This window comes from Saimiri boliviensis, chromosome 8, assembly GCF_048565385.1.
Source record: "Saimiri boliviensis isolate mSaiBol1 chromosome 8, mSaiBol1.pri, whole genome shotgun sequence".
NCBI classification, from domain to species: Eukaryota; Metazoa; Chordata; class Mammalia; order Primates; family Cebidae; genus Saimiri; species Saimiri boliviensis.
Window position 1 is genome coordinate 50,015,696 of NC_133456.1, and position 23,067 is coordinate 50,038,762.

Below are 23,067 nucleotides of genomic sequence, written 5' to 3' on the forward strand. Positions count from 1 at the left end.
CTGATTTTGGTAAAGCAGCTTTTATTGGAACACAGTCACACTCGCTCATTTACTCGTTTCTGGCTGCTTTCGGGCTACAACCACAGAGTTGAGGATTTGCAACAAAAACTGAATAGCCTGCAGAGCTTAAAATATTTACCATCTGGCCGATTTTGAGAAAGTATGTAGACCCCAGTCAAGAGCATTCATTCCCAAATTGGATTGATTGGCTTAAAATCACGTCTCTACCACTATTCAGTGTGTGAGGTTCAGCAAGTTACCTTACTGGTCTGTACCTCAATGTCTGTATCTGAAAACAGAGGATGAGAATACATACCTTATACAGTCATTATGAAGATTAAAGGAGTTGATATATGTGAACTTCTTTAAATAGCGCCTCACACATAGTAGGTTCTCAGTAAATGTTAGCCACCATTACTATTACTGCTAGCAGTTATCACAAATTGTAATGATACATTTTGGCTTTGTTATCTTTTTTTCTTGTCTCCCTGTCAAACTCAAGACCCTAGGAGAGTGTCATCATTTTCTGTATTGTTCCAGCTGTTTAAACACAGTGAAACAACTCACAGTTGAGATTCAGTACATATTTGTTGCATGAATGAAGTGCAGAGGAGGGAAGTAATTTTCCTAAGTTTACATGGCCAGAAAAGTGGCCAGAACTTAAAGTGGTTCTATCTGCCAAATTCAAACTCTTAACTTCTCGTGCTACACTAGGTGTGATCTATAGACAGGCGACATCAGCATCACTTGGGAATTTGTTAGAAATGCAGGAGCTGGCCGGGCGTGGTGGCTCATGCCTGTAATCCCAGCACTTAGGGAGGCCGAGGCAGGCGGATCACAAGGTCAAGAGATTGAGGCCATCCTGGCCAACAATGGTGAAACCCCGTCTCTGCTAAATATATATAAATTATATATATTATATATATATAAATATATAAATTATATATATAAATATATATAAATTATATAAAAATATATAAATTAGCTGGGTGTTGTGGCACACACCTGTAGTCCCAACTACTTGGGAGGCTGAAGCAGGAGAATTGCTTAAACCCAGGAGGTAGAGGTTGCAGTGAGCTGAGATCGTGCCACTGCACTCCAGCCTGGCAACAAAGCGAGAGTCTGCCTCAAAAAAAAAAAAAAAAGCTAGAGCTTAGGCTCCATCTCAGACCAACTGAACTGAAAACTCTATTTTAATAAGATCGCCAAGAAATTCATAGGCACGTTAAGGTTGCAGAAGCACTGCTTTGGGCTATAATTCCCAGTTTAGACTCCGGTGCCTATTTATTCAACGAGCAATTAATTGAGCATCAGTCATTCCACGGAGCCTTCTGTCTGGACCCCCTAATTCCAGAGCTGATGATTTCTATTCATCCAGATCAGAGCCTGGGGGTATTTAGGGTCTGCAGGGAACGGCAGCGGGCTGTCACAAGTGCCCTTTCTCCTACCAGGTTCAAACCACTGCAATGCTGGAGTGACCTCTCTGCACGGAAATCTGCTTAACATTCCCTACCCGCCTCTAGTGACCGGGCCACAGGCTCCGGCAGATGCAGAGGGTCTGAAAATCTACTTGTAAATAATTTTCCTCTAGGTGCCTACCTCCGTGAATTGGTTCCCCTGTGCATTTTATACATCAGTGGTTGTACCACCCAAACACGCAATCCATTCCCAAGTTTAATAGCTCGGGCACCTTCCAGCTTGATTTTATAAATGAAAGCAAATCATCTCTCACTCATGTTATAAACCAATTAAAATTCTCCTCACATGTTTTACAAAACCTGTTACCTGTCCCAAAGGTCCTTAGCTCTTTTCTTAGCAACTGTCCCTTATGTGGCCCCTATGTGAGGATGAGGGTGTTTAAAATTAGCAGGAAATCTTAGAATGGTTTCCCATTTTTCACAGCCAGAAGTTTCCAATTGTGGTCATCAGATGAACACTTTAAATTAGAAAAAGACTGATTAGCATAATCCTTAAAGGTCTGAACTCTAAACTCACAGATGGCCTCTGAGAGGATTGATGGTTCAGAAAGGAGATTAGGATAAATCTAATTAGGTAGGGGGTGTTCTCATTTCTCAAGTGGTGAGAGGTGGAGAAGTGACGGATGGACAGATGGAGATAATGAAGCCCCATTAAAGTCTTTCTGATTCTCATTCTCCATGATGGAGCACATTATCCCATTAATGTTTCTGTGAGCTAACACAGCCAAAGTTTGGCGCCGTGACCTCGAAAATGAATTTGAATTGCCTGCCCAGCTCCTTACTTGTGTCCACAGGATTTAAATGAGCCTGAAAAAACTGTATTCCTGCTGAAAAGCCCATCCCTGCAGCATGGGGTTTGGGCATGGGCCTTCCTCCTGGCTGGTTTCTAACAGCACTCAGGCCAGAGCCTCATAGCTTTTCTACTCCAGGGTTCTACAACTTGAATCTCCTCTGAAATGGGCTATGGCTGGCATGTCTTTGCAGTGTACTGAGACAGACTGCTGCTGTTTTCCTCAGTGGAGGTGACAGCTACGCTTGCTTACAAGCATATCCTTATTAGGGACCTGAGGGCAGGGTCCAAACTCAAAAAGCAGCAAGTCAGGCCCATGACTCAGTCACAGAAATGTGACATTAATAATACAGGACATTGCACAGGCTATGTGCAAAATAAGGGCGTGACTGGCTCCACCAGCTCTGAGAACAGTGAGACAGTCATGGGCCATCCAGGAAACAGCAGGGAAAGTAGAGAGACTCCTTGGCATTTGAAAAAAGACCCATGTGTCCCCTGATGACAGCAGCCTCCTAAATGGTCCCCTTGCTTCTATTCTTGAGTCCCTATAGTCCAGTGTCATTTAAAAGCATAAGTCAAATCAAATGATTCTCTCCTTCAATAATAATCAGAGCTGACATGTATTGAGCACTACTTATGTGTGCTCAGCACTGATCTAAGCACATTGCATATATTATTTCATTTAATTTTCACAACAGCCCTGTGTGGTACTAGTATCACTCCTTTATTACCTATGAGAATATTAAGGCAAAAAGAGGTTAACTGGCCCAATAAGCAGCAGAATTTGTTGACAGGCTCAAGTTTCTTGACTTCAGAACTCAGATTCTTTTTTTGTTGTTGTTGAGATGGGGTCTCCTCTGTTGCCAGGTTGGAGGGCAGTTGTGCGATCTCAGCTCACTACAACCTCCACCTCCTGGGTTCAAGCGATTCTCCTGCCTCAGCCTCCTGAGTAGCTGGGGTTATGGGTACACGCCACCACACCTGGCGAATTTTGTATTTTTAGTACAGACTGGGTTTCACCACATTGACCAGGATGGTCTTGATCTCCTGACCTTATGATCCACCTGCCTAAGCCTCCCAAAGTGCTGGTATTACTGGCGTGAGCCACCGTGCCCAGCTAGAACTCAGATTCTTAATCTATAACTCCTATTGTGTGTTCATTCCATGCCCTCCCACCACACATGGATAAAATCTAAACTCTCTGACCTCATTTTGTTCCAATCTCTCCCATGCTCACTGTGCTTTCATCACATTCTCCAAGAACTCCAAGCCTGGTCCACTTCTAGGCCCCTTGCCCTTGTAGCAGCCTCTGTCTGCTTAGAAAGGATTTCCCTTCTCCCATATCCACCTTCGAAATGTCAGAGTGGCCCAGGCTTGATTCTCAATTAAGGAACTTACTTCTATTGCTCCTCCCAACCAGGTGGTCTCATGCAAGGCCATGGCTTTCAGTACTATCTCCCAGATTTATGTGTCTAGCCTGGAACGTTTAATGAGCTCCAACCATGCATGTTCAATAGCTCATCTGATCTTTCCTCTTGCATATGTAGTGGGCACCTCATAGTTATCATCACCCCAAGAGAACCCCTGACTTGTCACTTTTGTCCTCTACTTCAGTTTTTAAAGTAAACAGCGCTATCATCCAGCTAGTAACTCAAGCCAAAAACCAGCAATTCTTCTTAGCTTCTGAGCCTTCACACCCAATTCCATGAACAAAATCTACCTGCTTCCAAGGCACGTCCCAAAGAGCCTGTTTCTCTCCACCTCCACTATATCATTTCTGACATAAACCACTGTGATAATTTTTCTTACACTTTTACCTCTCTTTAATCCAGCCAGAGTGACCCTTTTAAAAGTTAGATCAAGTCTAATACCTTCTAACTCAAATCTCATGCCAGGCCCTGAAGACCTCTAGGCCCCTGCCTGCCTCTTTAACCACATCTCCTCTGCTTGTTCACCAATGGCTCAGGCACACGGGTCCCCCTTCTCTTTCCTGAACATGCCACGCTCATCCCAGATGTATGGCTTTTGCAATCACTATGCACTCCACTTAGAGAACTGTCTGCCCCAGGTTTCCCCAGGTTTACAGCTTCTCATTTAGTGATCAGTTGAAATGTTACCTCCTTGGTGAGGCCTTTTCTAACCCCTCTATCCAAATTCATACTGCCTAAATACCTTCTTTATCATACCATATTTCATTTCCTTCTCACTCTCTGAGACGGTTGTATGTTTAATTGTTTTTGTCTGTCTCTCCTACTAGAGTAATCCCTTTGGAGGCCAGGGCCTGGTCTGGCTTGTTCACCACCCTCTCCCGCAGTGCCTGTAACTTGATCAGGGATCAGTAAGTATCTACTAAACGAAGAACGTCATTTATTTAGTAGCTCACAAAGTGCGAATGTACGAAGTAAGACTGAAGACAGATGATAAAGCTGGGACTCCAGTCCTACAGTCAGTGGGAGGAGAATGGATAAAGAATAAAAGGGAAGGGAACTTGCAGAGAGTAGGAAGTTGTCTTAAATCTTCCATTTTTTGAGTGACCATTACCCAGGAGGACCTGGTAATACAGAGGTGAACAAAACCACAATGTCCCCTGGCCTCATAAAGCTTGTATTGTAGCATGTAGTTTAAATCTTTATTCCCCATTTTAGGATAGAGCAGGGGTAAGCAAATGTTTTACTGTAAAGGACCAGAGAGTAACTATTTCTGGCTCTTCGGGCCATATGGTCTATGCCACAAACACTCTGCCACCCTAGTGAGAAAGGAGCCAGAGACCATACACAGACATGGCTGTGTTACTATAAAACTTATTTACAAAGACAAGCAGCAGGTCCAACTTGGCATGTGGGCCACAACTGGACAACCCCTGAGACAGAGCCTTCTTATATGGGAAGTTCTTTAGGCCTGTCATGTACAGAAACAGGCTTTGAATCATAAGAACCTTAAGGGTCCTGTGGAGAAAATTATAAGTTTATTATTTACCTTAGGTTCTTCTTAAAGCACTTATAAAATAGTAAGTAGACCTGGAGCTGTTGACGTGGGGTTCCTGCTAGTCTTTTGTTTACTCCTTCCCACGGGTCAACTAGCTTCAGTATGAAACCTCACAGTTACATGGAGTTGAATATACTTAACTTGACAAAGACTAATTCAAAGTGGCTAATGCCTATACCAGATGGTGGATCTGCCCTTACTCCACTGTTAGAAGGGAAGAGAATGGGCACTACTGATTACTTGTACTTATTTAAGGTTAAGCTAATAGCTTGGCATTACCCTGACTTCAGCCAGGGAAGAAAACCACATCCAAGTTTGCAGACTCCATGAAACATTGGCCATTTATTTGTTGGCTCATTAGCTTGGACATAAAGGCTTTCTAGAAAGAGATGCCATGATTAGGTGCCATTGTGACTCTGGGGGTGCTTTTGGAAATAACCATTGTGATCAGAAATGTAAATATTATTAAGGAAAGAGAGAGAGTTGTTCTGGACACATACCAAGAGGCAGCTTCCAGGAAACTGAGGCCAACAGTATCAAACCTTCATGTACATAAGCCATTGCTGGGCTTTGTCCACAGGTTGACTTTGTGGTGGCTGTCTGCTTAGTTTCCAGGGAGCCTTCAATGAGAATTCTGAGCTGAGATGATTTATCTTGTGTGCTACATTAGCTCCATTTGCCATCAACATAAATAAGGCTTTAGTTATGTGAGGCAAGCATAAAGGGTATGTATGTCTTCCCTTCATGAAAACATCATTTTTTCAAAACACCAGTTTCTTCCAGATACAGGCTAAGTTACACTACCCAAATATGTAGTCACCTGTAATACAGAACAACAAAAGGCCGTGAAACACTGATCTGAGCATACGAGGTAAACCTTGCTTCCAGATCAAGAAGTCCTCAAGTCAGTGTCTCTCCCCATGGGACCAGGGCTCTACCTTTTCTTCCTTTACCTCCTTTTCAACTTGAAATGCAGTGAACAACAGGGTCAGTCCAGTGCCTTGCTATACTCTCAGCACTGAGCAGTGTTCAATAAACACATGAGGGATGAACAAATGGTGAGGAAACTCCCATCCCATGAGAGGAGAAGGATTCCAAAGTGCGTGACCACACAGACATGTAGGTAATGTCTACCTCTTTGGGAAACAGAGTAAAATGGACTTTTGTGAAACAACCTCTAGGCAGAGGGTGGGTGAAAGCCACGAGCATAGCCTGCCTCTCAGTAGTTCCACGAAAGTCCATTTTACCCTTCTTCCCCTTGAAATGGACACTACCTGTGGGTCCCTGTGTGTGGCTGTCTCCTACCATGTCACAGGTTTTCTCAGGATCCCGGAAAAGTATTTTTGGTCAATCTTTCATATACACTCTTATCTCCTCAAATGGAGACACCATCACTGGCATTGAAATGCAAAGGTGAAAACTCACCAAGACACACTGTAGGTAAAGTTGCAGCTCAGCTTAGAGTTTGATATGTAACGGCCCAATAAATGATAGCGATTGGTATTAGGATTGCTTTGTTCTTGTTACAGATGAAGAAGTAGAATGTCAGTGATTTTCAGTGATCAGTCCAAGCTACAAAATGTGTTGCAACTGGGACTTGTACTCCACGTGTCTGGTTCCTTCCCTATGCACAGGAAGGAATCAGGGGAGCACACTGGCTCCATCTTCCTCCATTCTGCCTTCTTAGCTTTAGTCCCTGGAGTTCCAGGTTGGTATGGACTGAATGTGTGAGCCCCAGCAACTCTCCCCAAATTCATACTTTTAACACCACAATCGAGTTAAGATATTTGCTAGTAGGGCCTTCGGGGAGGTAATTAGGGTTAGATGAGGTCATGAGGGCAGAACTCCGGGATGGGTTTGTGCCCTTGTAAAAACATGAAGGACCAGAGCACTTTCTCTCCACCACATGAGGATACCTCAAGAAGCTGAACCAGAAGAAGGGTCCTCACCAACACCCTGACCATGTTAGTACCCTGATCTTGGACTTCCAGCCTCCAGAGTCACGAGAAGTAAATGTCTGTGTTTAAACCATTTAGTTTATACTCTCTTACAGCAGCTCAATCTAAGACATTGAAAGATACCTCAAGATGGCTACAAATTCTCCTCTAAGTGCTTCAGAGAGGATTAGAAGATAAATTACATACCTATTTTATTTTCTATGCTAGGCCTCGATGATATAAATATGATTCTTTGTATTATCAACTAGAATAAAGATCCCTCTCTTAAAGAAAGTCCTCCTTACCAGAACCTTCTTACTGAACCAATGCTGATGTTGGTTAAGCCAATTTCCCTCAGAAAAAGGCATGTAGGATCCTAAAGGCATTGGTGGGCTACATTTCCTGCACTGTGAGCAAGGCCTGACCTGGAATGACCTATAACATCACCCCTGCCATGGGTCCCAAACACACAGCCAAAGGTCTTCAAAACATATGGGTATCCATAGCAAATAAGAGCATTGCTAAGCACATGATTAATAAGCCAGAAAGGCTATGGCACTTGACAGACAGATGAGGCATTTCAGAAAGATAAGTCAAAGTGCACTGTGAGCTGAGTGCATCCCTCAGCCTGCTTAGCTGTGCTACTTGGTTCATAAACCAGGGATTAAGTCCATTTTCATTTCAATGTTTTATTTCACCTTTAAGCAACCCCTCAAGTTTCCAGAAGAATTCTGTTTGACCTTTAGCTAAAGTTCAACCTCTACCAAGTTATGAATTTTGGATGGTCCCTAGATGATCACTTAAGACAGATTTCACTATAATTCAAAGAAAAGATAATCCCTTGACCCAAGAGTTCACAAAGGAAGGATTCCCAGTGGTCCCAGAGATGGCAAAAGTTAGGGATTTCAACCTGCTAATGCATTTTAGTGGTATTTTCATTGAGCAACATTGATCGCCAATGTCAGCCTGGATGCATTTGCTGGGTATTGAAACCAGGACATTTCTTTACCTCTGCTTGGTCCCAAGTGAAGATTAGCTTAGTGCCTCCTTGAATCCTAGGCCCTAGAAAAAAGTTGCAGCCCACGGGATGGGGTAACCTTTGCAAGTTGCCATTCGCTTCTGAAGTTATGATAGCAATGCTGAACCCATCAGTGAGACTCTGGAGCCCAAGCCAAGTAGGAGCTCTTTGCTATGAGCACATGTGCTCTAGATTTGCATCTGTCTAACAACTAGCTTTCAGGAGGCCTCTCAAAGATGTCTCAGGAAGGAACACTCAGAGAGAAAATGTGAAGGGGGGCAATGGACAGAGACAGAGACTCTTCCAATATATAGTGAAGAACAGACCTTTGAAGTTATTGACTTGCTACACAACCTGACTTAGCTACCAGATCTGTCTGATTCTTAAAGAAGTCTAGGAAAATGCTCTCAATTTATGTTTCAAATTCCTGACTTTCAGGTGATCCACCCATCTCAGCCTCCCAAAGTGTTGGGATTACAGGCGTGAGCCACTGTGCCCGGCCATCAATTTATATTTAATCAGAGTTTTATCCTTTGAATTTTGGATTTTGTAATTATCTATTAGGTTGTTGTGAGGCTATGATAGTTATTTTTGTCCACAAAAGTGAAAATGGAGCTGCCAGTTGACACGAAAGTCAATCGTTTCTATCTACAGCCTCTACTCGTTAAATGAAGAGAAACACAATGCTTATTTCACTCCTGAATCAGAACAGGATGTCTGCACATGCCATTTCTCTAACTTCCCAAATGCTGCAGGAACACCTCGGCCCAGCTCTCTCAGTATCTCAGTGGGCCTGAAGCATGTTCATTTAAGAGTAAGGGCTCACAGCTCTCTGCACACAGTTCAATACCACGATGCATCAGATTTGGTTTCTTCCATTCTCTTTCTTATTGATCAGCATACCTCAGGCTATTAGTTTTATTAATTAAATGATAATTTTGGGTAGTGAGTATACAAGGAGATAAATGTCTCACAAACAGACTCCAAGCTTGCAGGCAGGAGGCATGCAGTGATGTACAAAGTGTTTATCTTTCTGGCATCTTTTTCCCCCAGGAAAAAAGTAATCATCGCTACCATCTTCTAAAAACAGAGATGCTTGTTTTCTGGGCAGGCTTGGAAACTAGCCAAGACAGCACGAAGATTGCTAGAATTTCAGCACACACCTGCTGTGGTACCACGGAGCTCGTGACCTGCCCTTGCAGATGTACCTTGTCTCCCCATGAAAGTCACCTCAAAGTGTCTGCTATCCAGTAAAGCCCTAGGTGTCTGGGAGGTGGGGGGCCAGTCTGGAGCTGCTGCCTCTTCTGTTGGCTGCCTGACTCTGATCCCAGAATACCCAGAGGGATTTGTGTTTCTCCATTCCCATCCTCCTTGCCCCAACTCACACACACCTGTAACAGCACACAGGTTATTAAAGCAAATAATAGTGTCCCGATAGAAGCACCTGCCATACCATGGCCCTCTCTCTCTCTCTGTCCTCGCCAGACACTTTCTGACATTTCCATCATTCTGACAGGGTTTCTCAACCTCAGTCTCTATTGAGGTTTTGGGTCAGTGATTCTTCGCTGGGAGAGGTGGTCCTGTGCACTGCAGGACGCTTGGCAGCATCCCTGGTCTTCGTCCACTTGATGTGACTAGCACACACCTCCCCATCCACAAACATCTCCAGAAATTGCCAGATATCCTCTGGGGGAACCGATTTGCCACAACCCCCACACCCCACCAGTGAAAAACCAATGTCTTAGGACAAGTGGAAAGTGATGGGAGAAACTGAAACCTCCTCAACCCTTTGGTTCCTGTGAGGTACCACACGGGACTACATCATTGTCCCTTCTCCTTGGTTTGCAGACTTTATTTCTGAGTTATATGAATGAACTAGAAACCTTAAATAGGAAGCCGGAAGAGAAGCTGGGGAGGAGAGCGAGGACTGAGCTGAAAGATGATACTGACTATTGGTACTTATTAACATAGGCAGTTGCTTCAGGATTCTTGGCCAAAAAATGATACAAGAATGATTGGACTGATCTCCTCTTTATAGGGTAAAGGTCTATGAGTCATATAATTCAGAAAACATTTTTGCGCACCTATTATATTCCTCATCCAATCAATCAACAGATTTGACAGATTCTTCCTCTCTCCCTCCCCACAGCCATTCTTCCAGGTCTTGCCCCTATTTTCTTCTTCCCGGATTCCCCCAAGAGCCTATTCTCTACCTTCTACCAGACTTGTTTCTCATTATCCATTCCCTCACTGCAGGTGAGTGGTCTTTTTGAAATGTAAATCAGATGGTGCTAGCCAGCCATCTGCTAGTCTCCCTGGCTTTCCATTCTTTTAGGACAAAATCTCAATGAAATACAATGCAGCCACAAAAAAGAATGAGTTCATGAATGATTTCATGTCCTTCCAGGGACATGGGATGAAGCTGGAAACTATCATTCTCAGCAAATTAACACAAGAACAGAAAACCAAACACCACATGTTCTCACTCATAAGTGGGAGATGAACAATGAGAACACATGGATACAGGGAGGGAAGCATCACACACCGGGGGGTCTGTCCGGGGCTAGGGGAAAGAAAGCATTAGGAGAAATACCTAAGGTAGATGATGGGTTGATGGGTGCTGCAAGCCTTATACCACGTGTATACCTATGTAACAAAACTGCACGGTCTGCACATGTATCCCAAAACTGTGTGTGTGTGTGTGTGTGTGTGTGTGTGTGTGTATGTGTGTGTCTGTGTGTGTATATATATATATAAAGTTTATACACACACATACTTTATACTTACTTTATATATATATATATATATATATATATATATATATATATAATCGCAACTCCTTAACAAGGAGTGCAAAACTATGCATTGCCTTTGTTATTTCATTACTTACAATGGTGTGGTCCAACTCCACTGGACCAGTCTTGCCTGGTTCCTCCCAGAGTGTGAGACACAAACCACCACTGTGTACATAGGCACAGAAGGTGGCTTTAGGTCAAACACACTCATGACCTTAAGAATGTTGAATCCCATAGTGATTCTTGAGGTTCAACATTCTTTTTCTCCCTTGAGCTCTCTCATAGAGAATGTCTAGTTTGGTGCTCCTTTGTCCTTCCTGCACCAAGGCTTGCTGGTCAACCTTCTTGTGTTAGAACAGAACAAGTCTCAGGCTCCAACACATAATTTAGCTGGCATTTAATAACACTCTTTCATTTTGTATTGTGCTTACTTTTATAGTTACCTTTTGTATTAGTCTGTTCTAGCACTACTATAAAGAAATACCTGAAACTGGGTAATTTATAAAGAAAAGAGGTTTAATTGACCCACAGTTCTGCCAGCAGTACAGGAAGCATGATACTGGCATCTACTCCTGGGGAGGCCGCAGGAAGCTTCCAGTCATGGTGGAAGGTGAAGTAGAAGCAGGCAGGTCACATGGCTAGAGCAACAAGAGAGAGTGGGGAGGTGCTGCACATTTTTTAACCACCAGATCTCAGGAGAACTCATTCACTATCACGAGTACAACATCAAGGGGATTCATGAGAAATCTGCCCCCATGACCCAATCACCTACCTTCAACACTGGGTATTACAATTCAACATGAGATTTTGTGGGGACATAGAGCCAAACCATATCACCTTCTATGTATGACATATTATAAATGTTTCCAGTATAACATTCCAGAAGTGATTAGTGATATCATCTTTCCTTTTTTCTTAAGATAGCCATTCATTCTGTCTCCCAGGCTAGAGTGCAATCGCATGATCTCTGCTCGCTGCAACCTCTGCCTCCAGGTTTTAAGCAATTCTCCTGCCTCAATCTCCCGAGTAACTGGGTTTACAGGCGTGCACCACCATACTCAGCTAATTTTTGTATTTTTGGTAGAGATAGGGTTTTACCATGTTGGCCAGGCTGGTCTTGAACTCCTGACCTCAAATGATCCACTCATCTTAGCCTCCCAAAGTGCTGGGATTCCAAGCCTGAGCCACCACACCCAGCGGCATCTTTCCTTTTTCAATGAATGTATTCAGGTAGAAAAAGAAAGTTCATTTGAAGAATCATAAATAGTAGTAGAAGTAGTTCCTAGACATGGCAAATACCAGGATGAATGCTTGATATTTGGGAAAGAAGGAGTTATTTAAATTTGCACCATGCTCTCATATTCCAGACATCCTTTAGCCAGGCTAAGAAGGTGTAGTGGGCATGAGTAGGAGGCATTGGACTGTTCCTTGTAATCCCTCATACAATCGTTGGAGTTTGATGTAGATGTCACCCCACCAAAATCTGAGTCAGCCCCACTCACGTGCTCCCTCAACACCTTCAGCATCCCTCTTAGATGCTCTGTCATGGCACCTGTGATCTCTGAGATCATGCCTGTCGTGTTCACTGTTGTTTCTGAAGCATCTGGCATGTAGCATGGCAGAGACAAGACATCAGGTAAATATATCTTGGTTTGATGGACGAAATGGGGGGAAGGAGAGAAACATATCATCCTTTTCAGCCAGGTCTGGGCCACAGCAAAAGTGAAATGCAGAATGAGATGCCTAGATAAACCATGCCAATAAAGATGCTGACCCACCTCCTCCTGAACAACAGAGACAGAAGAGTTACTAATGTGAATTACTTGGGGTGCAGCTTCCACCTCCCTTTCCACTTGAAGTGTCAAAAATTGACCCCCACTGGCTAATGAAAAAACACACAGAAGCCGGCAAGACACGAGCTTGCTTGTCCCTTCTCTTTCTTTCTACCTGGAGCTTTACCTTTACAAATTTGTAGCACTTGAAGGTATGTTTCCCCAGCCATTTCTAGATCGTAACAATTCCTTTCTTCCTACTGCAAAATCTGAAACTTAGCCTGAAGCACTCTCTTGCCAGGGAGAGAACTGTGTCAGACATGTGACGCGTGATAAAATACTATGGTAATGTGGAATAATGCTTTGAAATGTTGCCAGGGTGAGCATGCATGCAGAATGATGGAAATTGCCTGCAAATACAAATGGTTGCTCTGTGGCTCATCTGTAACCTCAATACAGGAGAGCGGAGATATTCTTTTCCCTCCTTTGCAATTTGCACAGCCTCTTGTTGGAAACTATGGAGATTACGCCATTGAAAGTAACTGCCATGTTTACTCAACACACAATTTTTACTAATACAGTCTCCCCATGTAGTCATCTGTCTTGTGAGGTTCCCTCAATACTCCAGCTGTTCCTGTGGCTGCTGTTGTGAACACCTCACTGAAGAAATCAGGGCGCCAAACCCAAATACTTTATGAGAGGGTGTGTAGGCCATTTTTGCATTGGTGAAAATGATATCCACTTTCTCCCTTAGAAACAAAGGCTGCACAACTGAATGGGATTCAATGCACCCCTACCCCAGTCTCAGTGGTGAATTCAATGGGAATTATCAGAGGGCTGGTCTGCAGAACTAGAAGAGGCAAAACTGTTAGGTGTTTACTATGTGTCGGGTATTTTGCCTTCCTTTAGGTATACCTCATAACATGCTATATCATAAATAATATCATCCTCATTTTAGTGTTGAAAAACTGAGAGTCAGAAAGGTTAACTAATTTGCTCAATATCTCCCAGCTAATAAGTGACCCAGCCAGGATTTAGTATCAGGTCTGTATGACTCTAAATCTTGAATTATTTCCATGAAAAATGATGTTAAACTAAAGCCAGCATTTTTCTCTTTGAGTTGTGGTTAAACTTTCATTATCTGTGGCCTTTAAGCATTATTTGTTGGTTTTCACATACCCATAACTATCAGGATATACAAACTAAAGGGAAGTTATGTTCTCATGAAGAGCCGGTAGCCTAAATGTGAAATTTCTCATGTACATCAGAAGCCCAAGGGGCTAAAGAAGCCAAAAAGGAAACACACTTCAAAGGGCATCTGCCTCTCGATGAAAAGCAAAATGGCATTTTCTTTTTCTACAAAAGGAACAAGAAAATTCATTCACCAATTTCTTGATTAGCTCAATTGTTCTAAGAAGATAATAGTTACTAAGGATTAGGTACTTACTACATGCCAGGAATCAAGGGAAGCACTTTGCAAGAAGGATCACATAATATTTATAACCTAATGGTATAGGCACTACTATTAGTCCTGAGGGACTATGTTAACTTCTCTTTCCGGGTCCACAAGAGGCGTGGTTTCCAAGGCAAGAACTTCCCAGCACCATACCTCTATCCAACCCCACCCAGTAGCCCAGAGTTCTTTGTCTAACTTTCCCACACACGGGAAGGTAGACAGCCCAGGTGAGCTTCCTTTGTTTAAAAAGACCACCAAAAGCCTTGGAAGGAGGGGCTCTATTGCAAGCCAGACAGCCAGTGCAGCATCAGAGTCGAAGATCAATCACTCCAGAGGAAGTTTGGAAAAGCTTCTCTCACTGGACGAGAACTTGAATGGGGTGGGAGTAACTCCGGGGTTAAATTCCCCCTACTTTCTTGATAGGGATTTCCCTCTCTGGGATCCCCTTCCACGGCAGCATGGGAGCCTTCTCTCTCTCATTATTTGTACAGACTCCATCTCTGGATCTCCTCCCACAACAGCGTGGGAGCTCTCTCGCTCTCTCTTTCTTTGTTTAATAAATCGCTTTCTGCAAAACTCTTTGGGTCCAACATTTACTTGAATGAGCCCACCACACCTCCAGGGCCTCTTCCCCCTTTCCTGGGGCAGGGGGGGGCAAGAACCTGGGACACCCAGTTACAGTCCCATTGGACAAATGGGAAAACTGAGGTTTAGAGCTTATATATCCTGCCAAGGTCACTCAGTTCAGTTGGGACTCAAACCTAGACTTCTCTGGCTCTGCAGCCATATTCTTACCGGCTGTTACCTCGTTTCCTGCCCTTTCTAGCTACCATCTATGTGCTTGATAAATAAGGGAATCTTTTTACCCTAGAGTGAAAATCAGAGATTCTGAGGAAGTGGCATAGTGTTCTAGGAAGTGCCCTCCTTTAAGAACAAAGTAGGCTGGTTTCTCACTGCCAATCAAAGTGTGGCATTGGCCCCTCTCGGGCTCACCTTTCTAGTCAGCAAATTGACGGTAGCGGACACAAGGTGTAAGGACCCTTCCTGCCCTAACGTTCTGTAATTCTATTAACCACATTTTCCCCTTTCCCATCATTTCTCCTGGGCTTTGATTTTTACTTTTTCATGGCCAACAGAAGTCACACACACCAAAGGCGAGGCTGCCCTCCTCTAGTGAGCTGTGATCATTTGAACAGCCTGCCTCAATCGAATCATCCTGACAGCTATCCCTACGGCTGGCCAGTCAACTCCCAAGAGCTTCCTGGAAAGGCAGATGCAGTATCCAGGGCAGAAAGTGCTACCCCTGTCATCTCACCTCCTCTCTGGGCTCCAGCCCCATGGCCTTTTTTTTAAGGTCATCAGACTGGCTCCCTGCCATCCTTGCCCCTGTGCACAAGCTCCTCCTCTGCCTGGAACACATTTTCTTCCCTGTCTCCTGTGGTTAGGGGCCAGACAGTTTTCCCTAAAGAGGTCTAAAGGCAGGCTACAATCCTCATTCTAGATCGTCCCTTTCCTATACAGTACTTCTCTGAATTGACCCCTATTTATTCAGCTGGATCAGTGTCTTAGTCTTTCACTATACTCACCCTTGTGTTTCTGCACCCAGCCCAGGGTCTGGCTCATAGGAATGTCTCAAAACCTGTCGGCAGAAGAATCTGCACACTAACCTGCTACCCACATCTGTGTTCTCTTATTCACGAGGTACAAGAAAGGAAGAGGGCAGGCCAATTTATGGTGGGGTTACAAGGCTAGGTCTCCTCTCCACCCACCAAGCAATGTCTCAGAACCATGTTCTTTGCTGAGTTCGTTTTTATGTTTTTTTCCCCATTTCCAAACAGCAAGGAATCTTACAGATCAGTGCCTGAGACCAATGAGACTTACGAATGTTAAGAAGATTATGCACATAAATGTACCAACTATGACAGCCCCACTAAGAAGAATAGTAATATTACACTGCGTGCTAGTTTATCAACCTTTGCAACTTAAAGAATTCACAGCCAATTTAATTAAAAATATAACAGCTCTGAAAGCTGCTAAAATGACTATGACAACAATCCATCATTTTGTAATAGTGCTGGAGATCCATTAGGGACTTCGCACTGGATGCCAACTTTTTTAAGCCCAGATAGTAGGGGCACTTCATTCTGCACAATTAATGTCACTGCACTTAAAATATTGACTATCTATAAAGAAGAAAATACCAAACATCTTTATAACCCACATTTTTTATGGTCAAAACTTGCTTAGAAAGGTGCTTGGAATTTATTTGTTACAAGCTGCACATTTCACATTCAGAAAATTAAAACGGTTTCTACTGACTAACTCATTTAATCATTTAGTTGATTTAATGAAAAACAGTATTCATTTTTCTCTTGGTTGCTAAGATTAATACTTTCTGTTCATTAGCAATCAAATATTGCAGGAAGGTTTATATCTTATTCTCACTTAACTCATTGCCTTTTATTTTAAAAAATTCTAATAGAATTTAAATGGTATCTTTTAAATCACTTGGGAATTCTTCTCTTAGTAACTCGTTTTGTCTTGTGGAAGACACATGGCTAGACTGTGACACTGAGACATTGAGGTTTGACTTCTTTTTCTAGTCTTTGTGGGGGATGCATGTATAGGGAGGAAAGGGAGTGGAGACTTTAGAAAAATTATTAATCTAGTTTCCAGGGCCCCTAACTCATTAATACATCAGTGACATTGTAGCATCCCTCGGAATTCTGTTAAGAATGGCCCTTTGATTTATTAATGGGATTTTATGAGCTACCTGGGAACGTGAACCCATTTAAAATGTTAACTATAAGCATCTGGCTTTCATTGAATAGAGAATTGAAGCCACCACAAAAAAGTGACTCTTGCACAAACATGGTACTCCTCTCCCATCACTCCCAAAGCTTCCCACTGTAAGTGCCACTTCATCACAGTAGTGCCATTTGCAGTTGTAGTCTCATCTCTGTTATCCACTGCCATTTTCAGGAGTGTATAAACGAGCAGGGAAATTCCTCTATCCTGGAAATGCCTCTAAGGAGGGATTCTACAATGGAATCTTTTCATGACAAGCTTGGTTACAAAACAGTATAATTATTAATGTAAATTGTTGAATAATAGGGCCAGTAGTTTAAAAGCAGCATTACCAGATTTTCCTTGCTCCCATACCAAAAAGCATTTTCTTGAATCCCAAATGCTTCATAGGAGGAAATAATAAAAGGCAGGTGATAGCATTTTGTACCGAGCATAGATACAATGGTTTAAGTACACTGGGCATAAAAAGACACAGTGTACTGAGTCAGGAGCACTAAGAGGTAGAGGGAAAATTAACCATTTGGGAAGTAGGAAAAAGATGCATTTTAAGGTGGCATGCAATGAGCCAGCCAGCTAATCATAGTAAGAGCAGCTTCCCTAACTTTTACTTTCTGTTTTAACTTGTTCATTGCTTCTGTCTCTCTGTCTGTCTCTTTCTCTCTCTCTCTCTCTCTCTCTCTCTCTCTCTCTCTCTGTGTGTGTGTGTGTGTGTGTAAATCATCTGTCTTCCTCATTGAATTATTGTTATTGATTGATTGTAGGAGGAGAAAACCAGAATTTTCCTTTCCATTTTAGAGTTAGGAAAACTGAAGCACAGGCATCAGTGTGCTGTAATTCTAGTATAGTGCTCTTCTCCTTTTATGCACTTAGGAAAAGGAAAATTTGTGCAATTATTTAATATTTTGTCTCCCCAACACTGTAATATCTATGAGAGCCAAATCAATACCTGTCTGGTTCATCATGATAGTCCCAGTACTAACATTGTCCCTGCTATGTGGTTTGTAGGTGCTAAGTAAACTTTTTTTTTTTGAATGAATGTATATTATTTTCTGAGATCATTCCTATTGGAGCATTAGCAAAACAGGACTAAACTCTATCATATTCCTGTACTATTGTTGAATTTCTATTCACCCCTCAGGACGCTGATGAAATGTCAGCATCTTTGGGAAGCCTTTCTGAATTCTCCCTGACCTTGCCTGGGCTCCATTTATACTTTGTACTTAGCTCTGCTGTGTGTTATTTCTTTTGCTTCCTTCTCTTCATGGACCCACTCTTTCATGTGGGGAATTATCCTTTCCTTATGCTTTGGATGGGGTTGACTTCATTTCTAACTGGCCTTGGAGTGGGTTCATAATCCAGATCTGGCCTCTCAGAGAACTCCATCTCTCTGGCCATGATTATTAGCTCAGCAATGAGCATGCAGCTTAACTTGGGCCAGTGTGTTCTGTGCAAAGTTTTATAAGCATTACTGGGACGTAAAAAAAAAATAAAATAAAAAAAAGCCCATGATCTTTCCAGCATAAACTAGCAGGATGTGAGCCTCTGGCTATTGGTGTTCCCATTACCTTCCCAGAGGAGAGGCTGCCTGAAAGAAGCAGAAACACACAAAGCCCCTAATGACACTGCTTGTGCCCCTGGATCCAGCCACGCCTGAATCAACAATACCATTAGACTTTTCAGTTACATGAGCTAATAAACTCATTCTCCTTCCCTTAAGGCAGGTTGAGTTGGGTTTCTGTAACTTGCAAAGGATTTCTGATTTCTCTGTGTTGCAGTCTATTGAGCATGTACTCCATGAAACGTGGGTGATTCATTTCAGTATTCCCAATGCTGAGCACAAGCCTTGTCCTCAGTAAAAGCTTGTTGAATAAAAAAATAAAAATTAAAAAAAAAATGGCGCAATTCTAGGGCAAGAACATTCCCAACCAGGTGTTTTGGGGATAACCTTGTCAATAAGGGATATGTATCTTTTGGATCAAACTCTCATAGAAGAAGGAAGACATAAAGATACCCAGAAAGTGGGGGCACCACGGTCAACTGGAAGAGAGAAAACGGCCTTCAGCCAATCAGGGAGGGGCCTTACAGCAGCTCAGATAAGACAGTGGGAGCTGTGCAGCCCCAAAATGGATTTCCCATGACTAGGTTTTAATCATCACCACAGTATTCTGTGTCAAAGGGAATGAACAATCCCAGGTGCTTTGGAAATGTCAAATTGTTCGTGAGTCCCTTAGAGCTTTGTTTCTCCTTTGAACCCCATGGATGACTTAGGGCCTCAGAACAGGTAAACCATCTCCGTTTCAGCTGGCAATTGAGGGCCTCTCAAAGTCTGCCTAGAAAAGAATGTCTTCTACTACAGGAAGGAACAGATGATGTAAAATTTTGATTTTTTTAACCTACAGTTTGGTCCTATCTGGCAAAACAATTGAAGAAACATGACTTTCCAATCTATTTGGAAGGTGAGGATTCCAAGTACAACGTTGCTGTGATTTGAAAACTGTGACAATCTATACTAATGCGAAGCTTAGGAATCACCCAGACCTGGGTTTAAATTCTAGATTTGCCACATTTTTTTTTTTGGGGGGGGGGGTTGGGGGAGTGAGAGACCCTGAGCAGATCATGTGTATGACCCCTAGTGTTCTCACGTGTAAAGCAGGACTATACTGCCTCACAAAGATTTGGTGAAGATTAAAGGAAATAATAGATGTTAAATGCTTAGCAAGAATCTAGTATATAGTAAGAGCTCAACATATATTAGCTGCCATTGTGGTGACAACAATCATGATAATTTCAAGCTTTTATATCGTTTTGTATTGCTGGATGCTTTATTATGTATGAATTAACATCTCAAACGTATTTGCCCATCTCTCATTATTTCTGTATATGTTGTTCACCCAATCATCATATCAAATTCCTGTTCCTGTAGTTTGGTGGTTCTCATTTTTTGGGGGAGTTATGAACCTCCTTGAAAATCTGATGAAATCTGTGTGATGTGCCACTCTCTGGAGCTCCAACAGCCCCTCACGGGTTCCACCTGACCACACTGTACCTCTCTCCGCCTGCAGTGTGGCTGCTTGTTTATTCCTTTTTCCAGGCTCTGGGAGGTCAGGGACTGCATCTGCCCAGATCATCATTTTCTTTCCCTTGCTTAGCTCTGTGCCTGGCAGAGAATAGGTGTTTGATATTCACTGAACGCATAAATGAAAATTCAAAGCCTTCCCCTGACCCCTTAAAAATTTACCTACACTCAAGCTTTTGCATCTAATTTCCGACCCTGTCGGGAGACTCGAGGTAAGAACCTATTTTAATGACCACCTATTGTAGGTCATTAAAAATGCAGTAGGGAAATTTTCAGGCCAAATAATGAAGCCACTTCTATTTCAGGCCAACTAATGAAGCAGCCTTACTACAGGCCAGAAGCAAAGTGTAGATCGTCATCTCAAGAGAGGAAGGACAAAGTCGGAATTGACACTGTGTTTGTGATAAAGGCAGCCTTTGTCCCTTGTTGTACCAAAGATGACAAGGGGAGCCAGCCAGCCGTGCCCAAGGTCACATGGCTAGTGGTAAAGAGACTTAAATATCCTGGCTTCCAGACCAGCGCTCATCAAACTCTAACCTTCCTTTCTTCCCCAGAAGCTCAGTCCTTGAGAGAATTCAATTAAAATTTCCTTCCAAGCATGGTCAGAGGATAATGTAAGGAAATGTGGATTTACATGACTTTGGTCAAATTAGGGACAGGACTTTACAAGAAAGAGTTGATTTAAATCTTTTAAAACCTACAGAGTGAAGGGCTTGCCTCATTGCCCCATTTGAAAGATGAAACCATTCTGTTTTTATGTTTCATTGATGGGAGTTTGGCTTTGGAAGGAAAAAGACCTGGCCCTTGAGAGCTGGCCCCGTGAGGATAGGGACTGTCATTTTCTCCTCACTGAGGCTTAGCAATGCTTTTAGCCCAGACCCAGCCCATGTTTCCCAAAAGTGATAAAGGTATGGCATTTCACACAGGAACATTTGGGGAGCTTTTTTCCACGGGACACAGTGTGAGAATCCATTAATCTCACTGCCACATATGCAGGCTGTTTCTCACAAGCATAGACAGACACTTCAGTTTTTTTAATCCATGAAAAAAAGAACTTTGCCCTCCTCATCATACCAGATGCTCCATCGGGTAAACATCACACATGGTTTTTAGAGAATATGACATGATCTGAGAACATCTGCAATTTTCTAGAACATACTGTTGTCAGAACTTGACTTAGACTAAACAACAGACATCAGATTCTCCTTCGGAGGTTTTGCACTGAATTTTTCCATTATAGTGCAAATGGCTCCTTCTGAAATGGCACCAATTAAAAATGCACCAGGAAATGAACATTACCACCAATTCAGATACACACACGTTATTAACAATGGTGCTGATTCCTGTTTTAGAGATGAAAATTACAGAGGAGATACAAGTGGGTTTTCTCCCATTGCTGCTTTCATTTGCTTTGGAGGCCACAAATTCAAGAGATCACCCATTCTTAGATTAACAAAAGTAGCCACCACCTAGCAAAATGTCAGGCCCTGTGTGGGTGCTTTATATGCACCACCTCCTTAAAGCCCCTCAGTGGTCCTCAGAGACAGCTGCTATTATCTTCCATGTCATACATGAGGGCACGGAGACCCAGAGCCCAAGTGATATGGTCTGCAGAGCACTTGCTGTGTGCTAAGCAGTCTCCACGCATTTTATTCACAGTATCTCATCTCGCCAAACCCTTTGAGGTCAGTGCCTTTGTAAGCCCCAATTTACAGTTGAAGAAACTGAGACAGGTCTCTAAGCTAGGTCTAGTTTCCTCCAAAGTTCAGTCACATTTGTTCCATATGATAGTATGAGGGAAGGCCCTTTTCTGGTTAAGAGCACAGACTCTATGGTTAAACCTACTGAACTCTACCCTTGTTAGAAGTATGATCTTAGATAAGCATGAGTTAACTTTTCCATGGCTCAGTTTCCTCAGCTGCAAAGTGGCATAATAATGGAACTTATCTCAAAGGATGGAGAGAATGCAACGCAACGCATGTAGAATGTGGTCTAGCATACACTGTTATCAGCCAGTCATTAGCAGTGAGGGATAGCATTTGGAGAAATACCTAATGTAGATGACAGGGTGATGGATGCAGCAAACCACCATGGCACGTCTATACCTACGCAACAAACCTGCACGTTCTGCAATGTACCCCAGAACTTAAAGTATAAGAAATAAATTTAAAAAATAAATGAAAAATAATACTGACTGTAACATTTGTTCTTATTATTTTTATATAAAATAAGGCTATATGCATAAAGGATACGGGGATTAAGGCAAACCAAAACAAAAGAGTAAGGGTAAGTTTAATTGTGTGAAAAAGATTAAGGCAAGACTGCCTAGGCAACATGGCAAAACCTCATCTCTACCAAAAGATGCAAAAATTAGCTGGGCATGGTGGTGCATGCCTGCAGTCCCAGCTACTCAGGAGACTGAAGTGAGAGGATCATTGCTTGAACCCAGAAGTTTGAGGCTGTAATGAACTATGCTTGCACCACTGTACTCCAGCCTGGGTGACAGAGCAAGACACTGTCTCAAAAAATAAAAAGTTAATTAAGAAATAAAAAGTAAAAAATTAAAGATTAAGGTAAGAGGTGCCCCGCTGTGTGGCACAGAGCTCCATTTGATTGAAAAGGGTGGCTACAAGGGGGTGCCTCCCCTTACTTGTTGAGACAGGTGTATATGCTGGTCTCCTTGTAGGAAGTCCTATGATGCTCAGTGTTGACAGAACACACAACAAACTCGTCCTCGTTTTTGTCTCTACCAGAACTACCAGTGTGCTCTGCTGTGTGGTTTTAACCCCGGTCCTGGGATATGTTTCTATGGCTATGGGAGACGGGGAGACAGGAAATGCCACTTTCTGAGTTCATCAGGGTAGAAGTGTGCACCTGCAGCAAGACATGATTCACCCTAGTTTGCTTTCAAGACAAAACGGTGCCTGCTGATTAGATAATTGTTGAGGCAAG

General features: G+C 42.8%; 1 protein-coding gene across 6 annotated transcripts in view; it reads right to left on the reverse strand.

Annotated features, from left to right (window-relative positions):
• Nucleotides 1–23,067, reverse strand: part of FHIT (fragile histidine triad diadenosine triphosphatase) — a 1,474,674-nt gene that overhangs the window by 24,528 nt on the left and 1,427,079 nt on the right. The window lies entirely within an intron of this gene.